The sequence below is a fragment of the Molossus molossus genome, unplaced genomic scaffold (assembly GCF_014108415.1).
Source record: "Molossus molossus isolate mMolMol1 unplaced genomic scaffold, mMolMol1.p scaffold_m16_p_3, whole genome shotgun sequence".
Lineage (NCBI taxonomy): Eukaryota > Metazoa > Chordata > Mammalia > Chiroptera > Molossidae > Molossus > Molossus molossus.
This window is the reverse complement of record NW_023425366.1, coordinates 67,059,597-67,072,746: the sequence shown is the minus strand read 5'-3', so window position 1 is coordinate 67,072,746 and position 13,150 is coordinate 67,059,597. Positions and strand designations below refer to the sequence as shown.

General features: G+C 36.8%; 1 protein-coding gene across 1 annotated transcript in view; it reads right to left on the bottom strand.

Moving 5' to 3' along the window:
* Nucleotides 1–13,150, bottom strand: part of FAM81B (family with sequence similarity 81 member B) — a 58,805-nt gene that overhangs the window by 11,981 nt on the left and 33,674 nt on the right. The gene's annotated exons all lie outside the window — the stretch shown is intronic.

The following is a 13,150-nucleotide window of genomic DNA, read 5'->3' as shown; positions in this document are numbered from 1 at the left end:
ACTACAAAAGCATACTCGTTACATCAGTTTATCTATGAATTTGATTATTTCTTTACTTTGTTTTCCCAGTTACAATGTAAACCAGTTTATCCTCAGTGCACATTGAATTGCCAGTGGTAAATATTCACCAAGTACTTATTGAATAAATGTTTAAATGTACAATTAGGGTCTGAGAAAGACACAGATGAGTGGCCTGAGATGACACCTCAGGAATTTCCAGGCAGAATTCTGACATGAAGATAAGGGAAACCCAGTGAAATGACCTAGGGCGTATACAGGTAGGAAAAACCAAGTTCTAGTCCTGGATCTTAGGAGGAGAGTGCCTTCAGCAGTGCCAGAAACACAGGATGTTCCTTTAGATCAAAGGACCGGGTTGGAAAATCTAGGCAGTTGCAGCACATTCTGCCACGGTCGAGGAGAAGGAAGATCCACGATTGGCTTTGCCAGACAGATTCGGTTCCTCAAGAAGGGTCATATGGAGACGAGGCACTTAACAACATCAGAGTTCTCTCAGAAAAGGAAGAGGGAACGTAGAATGGTCTGAAGTAGTAAATGTTGGGTGGGCAACCAATAGCACATGAATGGCTCTTTATGGGAGATCCATTTAAAACAAGCTATTGATGGGAGGCACATTTAAAGGCAGGATTGTTTTAACAGTAAAATAATAAGCAAATACATGCCTGGAAAAAGCATAGAAAAAGAAAGCAGGCTGAGCAATATTGTTAGATAAAATATTACTCAAGGCAAAATATGTTACACAGACAAAAATGGTCATTTTTATTGATTAAAAGTATAATCCACAGTAAAAAATAGAGTTTTGAACCTATATTTACCTTATATGTATATTGAACTAATAATAAACAGCTAAAGAATTACAAGGATAAACTAACAGAAGTGATATATTAGTGATTTTAAATGACTTTTCTTGACTCTTTACTGGTCAAATAAGAAAAATATAAATAAGGATATAGAAAGATATAAAAAACATCAAGTTTATTTAATAGATTTATATACCAATCTCACTTGCAAACAGCAGACATATATTCTTTCCCGGGGCCCACTGAGCATTTGCAATCACTAAGCACCTGACTGTAAAGAGACTTAAATTACTCTAAAAGCAGAAAAAGCACAGACTCTAACTCTAACTATACTGTACTGAAACTAGAAACTAGTTAAGTATAAAGAAGCAAAAATCTAATCATTTGAGTAAAAAAAAAACCCACTTAATTCTGTTATTTAATTCCAGTGTTTCATATGAACATGTGCCTCTCAGATCTCCTACAAGGAGCATAATTGGCCAAAGGCCTTGACTGATGGGTCAAAAACTCTTCCTACTGGCTGCTCCTGGCCAATGCCAGACTAGTATTTCTTTTTAAAAAGCAAAAAAATATATATATTTTTATTGATTTTAGAGAGAGAGGAAGGGAGAGAGATAGAAACATCCATGGGTTGGCTCTTGCACGCCCCCTAATGGGGATGAAGCCCACAACCTGGGCATGGGCTCTGACCGGGAATTTAACCATAGACCTTTGGTGCATGGGACAACACTCAACCACTGAGCCACACCAGCCAGGCCCTGAGTAGTAGTGCTTTGATGAGCAACTATGGCTCAAGGAATGTAATGAAACTTTATTAGCATGGCATTGCAACCTAAGACCTTCCGTCCCCATCCTGCGCGGAAGGCAAACCAGTATTGTAATCTGATGGCTCTCTCCATCTCTTCCAGCTCCCTCCCATTTTCCTTCAGTTTCTTTTTCTCTCAATAAATCTTGCACATTTAATTCCTTGGTGGCATTTACACTTCTCACAGGACTAACACAAGTATCAAAGAAAAATTCAACTCTGCAATTGTAATATAGGAAAGAATAATGAGAATATTGCATATCAAAAGGACACAGCACATCTATAGAGATAAATTTGTGGCATTAAATGTTTCCATAATTATTCAAGGCAAGAATAAAGCTATATAAACTAATAATTCATTTCATAAAATTAAAAAGAGAATAATAAACCTAACCAAAGGAAAGCAGGATGAAGAAATTGACAAGACATCCATGCCCTAATCTGTGGACCCTGTGAATAAGTTACATTAGATGGCCAAAGGGATTTGCAGCTGTAATTAAGGATACAGACCTTAAAATAGGGAGACTATACTGTCCTATTTAAATGACCCAATCTAATCATGTGAGCCCTTTAAAAGCAGAGAACTTTCTCTAGCTAGAGTCAGAGAGATTTGAAGTGTGAGATGAACTTGATGTGCTGTTGCTGAAGAGAGGTCACATTGGAAACTTGAGAAGGAAGACAGCTAGCTGGAGGAAGATCAATCCTCAACTGACAGCCAGCAAGGACCTCAGTCCTACAACTTCAAGAAACTGAATTTGGTCAAAAACTTAAGAATGACCTTAGAAGAGGATTCATCCCTGGAGCCAAAGGAACACAATCCTACTGATACCTCACTTTCAGCCTTGTGAGATCCTCAGAGAGGAGCCAGTCTTGTCCTCCGAGATTTTTGACCTACAAAGACTGAGATAAGCCCTGGCTGGTTTTTCTCAGTGGTCAGAGCATTGACCCACAGACCAGAGAGTCCTGGGTTCAGTTCCCACTTAGGGCACGTATCTTGGTTGCAGTTTGTCCCTGGCCCTGGCTAGGGTCGTGTGGGTGGCAACCAGTTAATGTGTTTCTCTCACGTTGATGTTTCTCTCTCTCTTTCCCTCCGGCTCTATCTTAAGATAAATGCAAAAATGTCCTCAAGGGAGGATAAAAAAAACACAAAACAAACAATAAAAAACTGAGATAATGTATTAGTTTTTTATAAACCACTAAGTGTGTGGTGATTTGTTATGCCAGCAATATAAGACTAATATACAAATATTAAAAACATTGAAAAACAAAAAATATGGGATTAATATGTAAATTCAAGGGCTGTTTCTTTAAAAAGGTAATAGGCAAAATTTGTCCTACTTTAAACATAAAGAAAAGAGAAAACATATATATTAAAATTAGGAATAAGAAAAGATGGAGTAGTTATAAATATTTATGATCCAAATAACAAATAAAAACAGTCACGAAGCTGAAATTATAGATGAAATGGAACTCAATAATTATAAGAGACTCTAATTCACCGTTCTCAATCCAAGACAGAAAAAGAAAAAGGAGACAAAAAAGTAAGGATAAAAAGACCTAACAAATAAGCTACTTAAAATTTTTTTTTTTTATTGATTTTTAGTGAGAGAGGAAGTGAGAGGGAGAGAGAGAGAGATAGAAACATTGATGAGAGAGAACATCAATTGGCTACCTCCTGCATACTCCCCACTGGGGATTGTACCCACAACCTGGGCATGAGTACTGACCGGGAATCAAACCAGCGACCTCTTGGTGCATGGGTCAATGCTCTACTACTGAGCCACACCAGCCAAATAAGCTTCTTTTTTGTAGATTTCAACTGCTGTACCCCCAAAATACCAAATATGCATTCTTTTAATACAAAATTTTACTCTCCAGCCACAAAAAAACCCTCAATATATTCCAAAAACTAAAGCCAGTATAAACAACAAATTTTAATTATGATGAAATAAAATTAAAATGAATAAGAGTATAACAGCATACAATTCTTTACTCAGGGTAAAAATGAACAATAACTCCTCTTATATTCAGTTAAAGAAAATATACAGCCTGGCCGATGTGTCTTGGTGGTTGAGCATTGACCCATGCACCAAGAGGTCACCAGTTCAATTCTCGGTCAGGGCACATGCCCAGGTTGTGGGCCCAATCCCCAGTGCGTGGAGGGCATGCTGGAGGTGACCAATCAATGTTCTCACTCATCGATGTTTCTATCTATACCTCTCCCTTCTTCTCTCTCTAAAATCAATAAAGAAAAATATTTTAAAAATATATACAATTGCAGAATTTGTAGGAAACAATAATGAGAACATTATATATCAAACCCCAGGGGATATAGAAATGAATGAATACTGAGGGAAAATTCATAATGATAAATGATTATATCAGTTAAAAAAAAAAAAAAACAATATAAATACTTATGTTTAAAAAGTAAGAAAATGACCAGCAGAACAAACTGCAGGAAAGGAAAAAATTAATAAGACAAAGCTTAAATTGGTGAAATGCAGCCGGATTAAAAAATACATTAAAAGACTAGCTCATTGGAGAACAATCAATATAATTAATTCTTAAGGGACAACTAACCAAACTAATTAAGAAAAAAGAAAAGTACAAGTAAAACGATACAACGGCAAAGGGAAAAAATAAATGTAGAGAGGATTAAAATAATTGTAAAAGTAATTTGTACAACTTCATGCCAGTAAATTTCAAAATCTGGGTGAAGTAGATTTTTTTTCCAAGAAAAAGTAATTTATTGAGAAGGTAGAATTTTTAAACAGTCTAATTTTCATAGGAGAAAAAATAACTAAGCAAAAGTACTAAAGGACTCCCTTTTCCACCAAAGCATCACATATTTAAGGAGAGAAGTCACTAAATCCTTCAAGAACAGGAAATTATAATATTCTTTAAATTGTTTGAGCATAGAAAAAAAGAGAGAAACTTTGAAATTATTCTTTTTTTTTCTATCCTCACCTGAGGACATTTTTCCATTTTTTGTTCAGATACAGCGGGAGGGAGAGAGAGGAAGAGAGAGAGAGAGAAACATCGATGTGAAGGGACACATTGAGTGGCTGCCACCCGCACGACCAACAAGGGCCGGAGACAAACTGCAACCGAGGTACATGCCCTTAGCGGGAACTGAACCCGGGTCTCTCTGGACCACAGGCCAACGCTCCAACCACTGAGCCAAACCAGCCAGGGCTGAAATTATTCTTAAAAAGCAAGTGTAACATTAATTCCAAAAATCTGAAAATATTGCACAAAAACCCAGAGATTAACCTTATTTATAAACATTGATCAAGATAAATATATGTATTTTATCCTCACCCTAGGACATTTTTGCATTTATCTTTAGATAGAATGGGAGGGAGAGAGGGAGGAAGAGAAAGAGAGAAATATTAATGTGAGAGAGACACATCAACTGGTTGCCACCCACACAACCCCAACCAGGGCTGGGGACAAACCACAACCAAGGTACGTGCCCTTAGTGGGAACCGAACCTGGGAGACTCTGGTCTGCGGACCGACGCTCTAACTGCTGAGCCAAACGGACCAGGGTTGATCAAGATTTTTAAATAAACTATCAGCAAACAGTACCCAGCAGCAAAATAAAAAATATAACCAAGTGCAACTTATTTTTTTAAAAGTAAAGATGGTTTAATAATGGGAAATATATTAATGTGAATAATTATGGTAGGAAAACTGAAGAGAAAACTCATGATTATCTCCACAAATGCTGTAAAAACATTTGACAATGTTTATAATTCTTGATTTAAAAAACCCCCAATAAAATAGAAATAGCTGTGTATCAAACATGTTTATTGAGGAAACGTACTTCCTTACAATACGGGAAACGGTGGGGTATTTCTTTTAAAGTCAGGAACAAGAGCAGGAAGCCCACTATCCCTGCTCTCCTGTTTAATAGTATACTGGAGTTATTAATGAAAACAGTTAGGAAAGGAAGAAAAATAATTTGTACAAAAACAGAAAAAGATGAGGTAAAATTACTTAAAAATTTTATGATTGTGTGACTAGAAAAAACCAAACAACTATTATCAAGAATAGAAGAGATTTCAAAATGGTGGTAAATGGAAGCTACACAGACCATCTCCCAGGACCAAACTGGAATTACAACTAAAATAAAGATAAATCAGGAAAAAGCAATAGAAAAGCATCTGGAAAGGACCCATATAAACAAGGACAACAAAAGAAGACACTGAATCGAGCCTGGTAGGTCTGCAGAGGCATGAGAGGCTGGGCTGGGAGCCCATGGACAACAGCTGTTTTAGCTGTGAACAGCTCCCTCGAGGTTAAAATCCCAAAGCAGCTTCACAGCCCAGAGGGCCAGGACAGAGCACTTAATTAGCTACAGGCACTCACCTTGGGCTCCGACAGAGGGAGGGTGGACTGGACTGGAACCGTGTGGGGACACGTAGGATTTGGAGAGTACTCAGAGTTTGTGCTGAGTCACAGCCACACAGAAGAGTGGCCATCTTCTCCCAGAGCTCTAGGAAAAAACAGCAGCCCCTCCCTTGGAGATTTAACCCCACCCAGCTGGTCCAGAGAAATGCAAATTGAGGCTCAATGACAATCAGCATATGCCCCACCCTCTGAAAATCCTGTTATGTTAAACACCTGGGGGAGTTTTTCATTCAGCTGAGAGCTACAACCCAAGGATCATTAAGTAACTGAGACCAATAGCCTCCAGGCAAAAAGCTAGAGGATAACTGAACCTTTCCTGGGCTTGGAAATCTACCCAGGAAAGTAAGACTTGACAGTGGTGTGTTTAACGTGGTTTCTCCTACACTCATCCAAACCCAGTAGAGAGAGCCAAAAACAGCAGAACACTAACACACACACACGGAAAATTTGCAGGTGCCAAAACCCTCTGAGATAGCTATAATGGTGAAATAAAGAAACAAATCCCAAATGAAAGAACAAGAGACCTCTACTGAAGATGAGATAAATAAAATGCAGTTAAGCAAGTTATCAGAGGTAGAGTTCAGAGCCATGATCTTGAGGAACCTCAACAGCATGAGTAAGAACATCAACACCATGAGTAAAGATATACAAACACTGAAAACCAACCAATTGGAAATGAAAAACCACCAAAAAGAAATAAAGAATGACATAGCAGAAATAAGAACATTGGAAGCACTAACCACCAGAGTAGAGGAAGCTGAGGACTGGATCAGCAAATTAGAAGACAGGGTAGAAGAAAATCAACCAATCAGAAAACCAAAAAGAAAAAAAACAATTAAACAACAGGAACACAGCTTAAGAGAACTGTGGGATAACTGGAAATGTAACAACATTTGCATCATAGGAGTTCCAAAAGAAGAAAAGGATCAAGGGTTAGAGAATATATTTGAAGAAATAGTGACAGAAAACATTCCTAACTTGGTGAAGAAAGAAGGCATTAAAGTTCAAGAAGCACAGAGAGCCCCCAGTAAGAAGAACCCAAACAGGCCCACACAAAGACACATAGTAATGAAAATGCCAAAAATTAAAGTCAAAGAGAGAATCCTAAAGGCAGCAAGAGAAAAACAACAGGTTACCTGCAAGGGAACCCTTATAAGGCTATCTGACTTCTCAACAGAAACACTACAGGCCACAAGGGAATGGCATGAAGTAATCAAGGTCATAAAAAACAAAGATCTGAATCCAAGACTTCTCTACCCAGCAAGGTTATCATTCAAAATAGAAGGTCAAATAAAGAACTACCCAGAAAAAACAAGGCTAAGGGAATATATTAGCACCAAACCAGCACTTCAAGAAATGTTAAAAGGTCTGCTGTAATTAGTAGAAGAAATAGGAGAAAAATATAACCACACTAAACAAAAATGGCAATAAATAAGTACATATCAATAGTAACCTTAAATGTAAATAGACTGAACCCTCTGATTAAAAAACAGAATAGCTGATTGGATAAGAAAGAATGACTCATATATATGTTGACTACAAGAAACCCACCAGACAACAAAACACTCACATAGGTTGAAAGAAAAGGGATGGATAAAAATCTTCCAAGCAAACAGGAAGGGAAAAAAAGCTGGCACAGCAATACTCATATCTGATAAAGTAGATGTCAAAATGAAGGCCATATGCCCTGGCCAGTTTGGCTCAGCATTTAGAGCATTGGCCAGCAGATTGGAGAATCCCAGGTTTGGTTCCCGGTAAGGGCATGTACCTTGGTTGCAGTTTGTCCCTGGCTCTGGTTGGGGTTGTGTGGGTGGCAACCAGTTGATGTGTCTCTCTCACATTGATGTTTCTCTCTTCCCTTCTCTCTCTCTCTCTCTCACTCTGTCAGAAGATAAATGCAAAAAATGTCCTTGGGTGAGGATTAAAAAAACAAAAAAACAAATAACAAAATCAAAAATGAAGGCCAGAACTAGAGACAAAAAGGCCACTACATAATATTGAAAGGATCAATTTAACAGGAAGATATAACCTTGGTAAACATACATGCACCCAATATAGGAGCACCAAAATATATTAAAAATCTTTTGGAGGACTTCAAAGGAGAAATTGACAGCAATACAATCCTAGTAGGGGACGTCAACACCCTGCTCACATCACTGGATAGATCCTCTAGACAAAAAATTAGCAAGGAAACAGAGACTCTATATGAAGCACTAGACCGAATGGATTAAATAGATATCTACAGAGAATTACACCCAAAACTACAAAATTTACATTTTTCTCAAGTGCACATAGGACATTCTCAAAGACAGACCACATGTTAGGACACAAACTAAGTCTCTACAAGTTCAAGAAGATTGAAATCACATCCAGCATCTTCTCAGATCACAGTGGCATGAAACTAGAAATCAATTACAAGAAGAACAAGCAAAGACATTTGAACATATGGAAGCTAAATAGCATGTTATTAAACAATAAATGGGTTACTAAGGAGATCAAGGAAGAAATTAAAAACTTCCTGGAAACCAATGAAAATGAACACACAACAACACAAAATCTATGGGATGCAGCAAAAGTAGTCCTGAGAGGGAAGTTCATGACACTACAGGCCTACCTCAAGAAACAAGAAAAATTTCTAATTGACTTTCTAACCCTACAACTTAAAGAACTAGAAAGTAAACAAAAAGAAAAACCCACAGCTAGTAGGAGGAAGGAAATAGTAAAGGTCAGAGTAGAGATAAATGACATGAAGACCAAAAATACAATTCAAAGGATCAATGAACAAAGAGCTGGTTCTTCGAAAAGATAAACAACATGGATGGACCCTTAGCTAGTCTCACCAAGAAACACACAGAGAGAATCAAAATACATAAAATCAGAAATGAAAGAGGGGAAGTAACAACTGACACTATAAAAATACAAAGTATTGTTAACAAATACTATGAACAATTGTATGGCAACAAACTGGACAATCTAAGTGAAATAGACAAATTTTTAGACACACAGTCTCCCAAGACTGAACCAGGAGGAGACAGAAAACTTGAACAGATCAATAACAGTTAAGGAAATTCAAGATGTAATCAAGACTTTCCCAGCAAACAGAAGGCCAGGCCTGGATGGCTTTCTGGGGGAGTTTCACCAAACATTCAAAGAAGAACTATTACCCATTCTCCTCAAACTATTTCAAAAAATTCAAGAAGAAAGAAGACTTCCAAACTTGTTTTATGAGGCCAGCATAACTCTAATTTTAAAACCAGATAAAGAAACCACAGAGAAAGAAAACTACAGGCCAGTATCTCTGATGAACATAGATGCCAAAATCCTGAACAAAATACTAGCAAATCGAATCCAGCAATACATTAAAAAAAATTATTCCCCATGACCAAGTAGGATTCATCCCAGGGATGCAAGGCTGGCACAATATTCACAAATCAATAAATGTGATATACCACATAAACAAAATGAAAGATGAAAACCATATGATCATACAAATAGATGCTGAAAAAGCATTTGAAAAAATCCAGTACCCATTTCTAATAAAAACGCTCAGCCACGTGGGAATAGAGGGATCATATCTCGACATAATAAAGGCCATACATGAAAAACCTACCGCCAACGTTATATTCAATGGGCACAAACTAAACTCATTTCTCTTAAGAACTGGAACAAGCCCTGGCCAGTTTGGCTCAGTGGTTGAGCGTCGGCCTGCAGACAAGAGAGTCCCGGGTTTGGTTCCCGCTAAGGGCACATACCACAAAAAAATAAATAAATAAAAAAAAGAACTGGAACAAGACAGGGATGACCACTTTTGCCACTCTTATTTAACATAGTACTGGAAGTCTTAGCCACAGCAATCAGACAGGAAGAAAAAATAAAAGGGATCCAAATTGGAAAGGAGGAAGTGAAACTGTCATTATTTGCAGTTGACATGATATTGCTGGTGGGAATGCAGACTGGTGGAGCCATTATGGAAAACAATATGGTGTTACCTCAAAAAGTCAAAAATTGAATTGCCATTTGACCCAGTGATCCCACTTCTAGGAATAGACCCTAAGAAGCCTGAAATACCAATCAGAAAGAATACATTTACTATTCATAGCAGCACTATTTACAATCACTAAGATCTAGACACAACCCAAGTGTCCATCGATAGATGAGTGGATAAAAAAATCTGTGGTACATATTTACAATGGAATACTATGCAGCTGTAAGAAAGAAAGACCTCTTATCCTTTGAGACAACATGGAGGGACCTGAAGGGTATTGTGCTAAGTGAAATAAGCCAATCAGAGAAAGAGAAATACCGCATGATCTCACTTATTTGTGGAATATAATGAACAAGGTGGGCTGATGAACAAAATATACCCAGAGACTAGAAAGGAGTATGATTCAGACTGACAAACCTTAGAGTAGGGGGATGGGGATGGGGGATAGAGGAGATGAACCAAGGAACTTATATGAATGTATGCATAACCAATGGACATAGACAACAATGCAGGGGTTTGGGGGGAAGGTGTCTGGGAGGAGGGAAAGGGGAAACATCTGTAACAAAAATAAATTAATAAAAATTGGAAGAAAAAGTGAATTCTCTTAAGTCAGTGGAGTATAAAATTAATATAGCCTTCATAATGTACAACTAACACCTAGTCAGAAGATACAATAAAAACCCCACTACAATAAAGTAAAGAAAGTAACAAAATCATGAAATATATTTAAGAAGAAATGATTCCAAATCTATATTAGGAAAATTAGAAATCCCTCTTGAAGGATATAAAAGCAAACTTGAATAAATGGAAAGCATTCTATGTTTTTAGATAAAACACTCAGCATTATGACTATGTCAATGCTAAAGTTAATTTATAAATTTATGATTCAATAAAAATTAAAGCATAATTTGTTTATTTATTTGTTGAAATTAGGTTGATTTAGAAATTGTATGGAAGAGCAAATGTCACCAGAAAAGGGAAAAAAGAAAGCAATGGAAGGGATTAGCCCTACCAGATATTAAAAATATTATAAGATTTCAATAATTAATAGTTAAGACATCCTGTACAAGGAAAAACTCCAAATGGATCAAGTACTTTTAAATGTAAACAATAAAGCATTGAAAATACTAGAAGAAAATATGAGCAATTCTTTCAAGCCTTTGTATAAGAACGTTCTTTCTAGCTATGCCTTAAAATTCCAGAAGCCACAGTGAAAAAGACTGATAAATTCAGCTACAAATAGAAACATATGCTTGTCAAAAGACAAATGACAAACTGGGAAAATGTATTTGCAGCTCATATTATAAAAACCTTCTAGAGATTTAGAAGAAAAAGAAAAAGAGGCCAATAAGGAAATGGATAAAAGACATGAACAGACTGCTCACTGAAAAGGAAAAATAATAGCTCTTAAATATATGAAAAGATGCTCAACCTCATTCATAATAAGAAAGGCTCATTTAAACACAGAGATGCTGTGTTTTTCCTATAAGAATGGCAAAATTTAAAAGTCAAACAATACTCATTGGTGAGGCAGTGGGGAGATAGAACATTTTACTGTTGCAGGTGGGTGGGCAATATGGTAAAAGTCCTGCCGAGAACAAGATGTTTCAAAGTAACAAATACATGTACCTTTGACCCAGCAATTCCACTTCCAATATTATCCTTCAGACATACCTACACATACACTAAATGCCATAAATGCAAGGTTAAACATTGCAGCTTTGTTTGAAAGACCAAAATATTGAAAAGAACCAAATGTTCATCCTAAGAGATGGTTAAATGAACTATTATATACAGAGGAAGAGTATACAGATGTTTAAAAAGAATGAGGAAGCTCTCCATGTCCCGATATGGTGGATCTCTAAGATACTTGTTCAGGGGGAAAAGAGATGAATGCATTGTGATATATACATTATGCTATCTCTTGGGTAATAAAAGGGAAAATAAGAATGTACGTTTGCATTTGCTTGTATCTGCAAAAAGGCATACTGAGAGGATCCACAACAGACTGGTAAAAATGATTATCTATGAGAGGCATGAATGACTGTGATAACTGGCGACAGAGATGGGAGTGAAAATTCTCAGAATATATTATCTTATATAGTTTTAATTTTGGACCATATGTATGCATTACCTGTTTAAAAAAAAAAACAAGGAGAGAGAGAAACTATAGTTCAATGTCACTTCACTTTTGAACTTAGATATAGAATGAAATACTATACAATAACTGCATAGCTTTTATTACAGAAATGTAAGAATGTTTTTCAGTAATAGCATAGCATATGAGAAGACCAGAAAAGTAAACAAACAAACCCAAACCAAAAACCAATCCATATGGTGATTAAGACATTTATTAATGTCTAATAGGCATTTGACAAAATTAAATGCTCAGTTCTAATAAAAATTAAGTAGGAATTGATGGATACTTTTTTTTTTAATCCTCATCTGAGGACATTTTTGCATTTATCTTCAGTTAGAGTGGGAGGGAGAGAGGGAAGAAGAGAAAGAGAGAAACATCGACATGAGAGAGACATATCGACTGGTTGCCACCCACATGACCCCAACTGGGGCCGGGGACAAACTGCATCTGAAGTATGTGACCTTTGGGAATTGAACCTGGGACTCTCTGGTCAATGGGCTGACGCTCTAACTGCTGAGCCAAACCGGCCAGGGTGATGGATATTTTCTTCACATGATCAAAAATATATCAAATAAACATCCAACAGCAAACAACAAAAACATTTCCAGTGTAATCAGGAATCAAATAAGCTTGCCTTCTAAGGTAACTTTTATTTAACAATGTTCTGGAAATTCTGGTCAAAGCCTTAAGAAAAAAATAATGAGGTATTAAATCAGAAAACCAGAGATAATTTGTTGTTAACATTAATGAGTACCTTCAAAAACTAAGAGAATCAATAACAAACTGTTAAGACTAATCATATAGGTGTGTGGTTGGGGGGTGGACAAACATTGACATAGTCCTAATGCTGTGTGTCTCTGTGAGCCTTCTGCTCTTGATAAACTGGCTCCCAGAAGCAAATAAACCCAAAACCTTCATCTTCCCAATTCCCAAATAATTTCCACTTCATACTGCTCAAACGACTTCAGAGGATGTGCTTGTTTCACA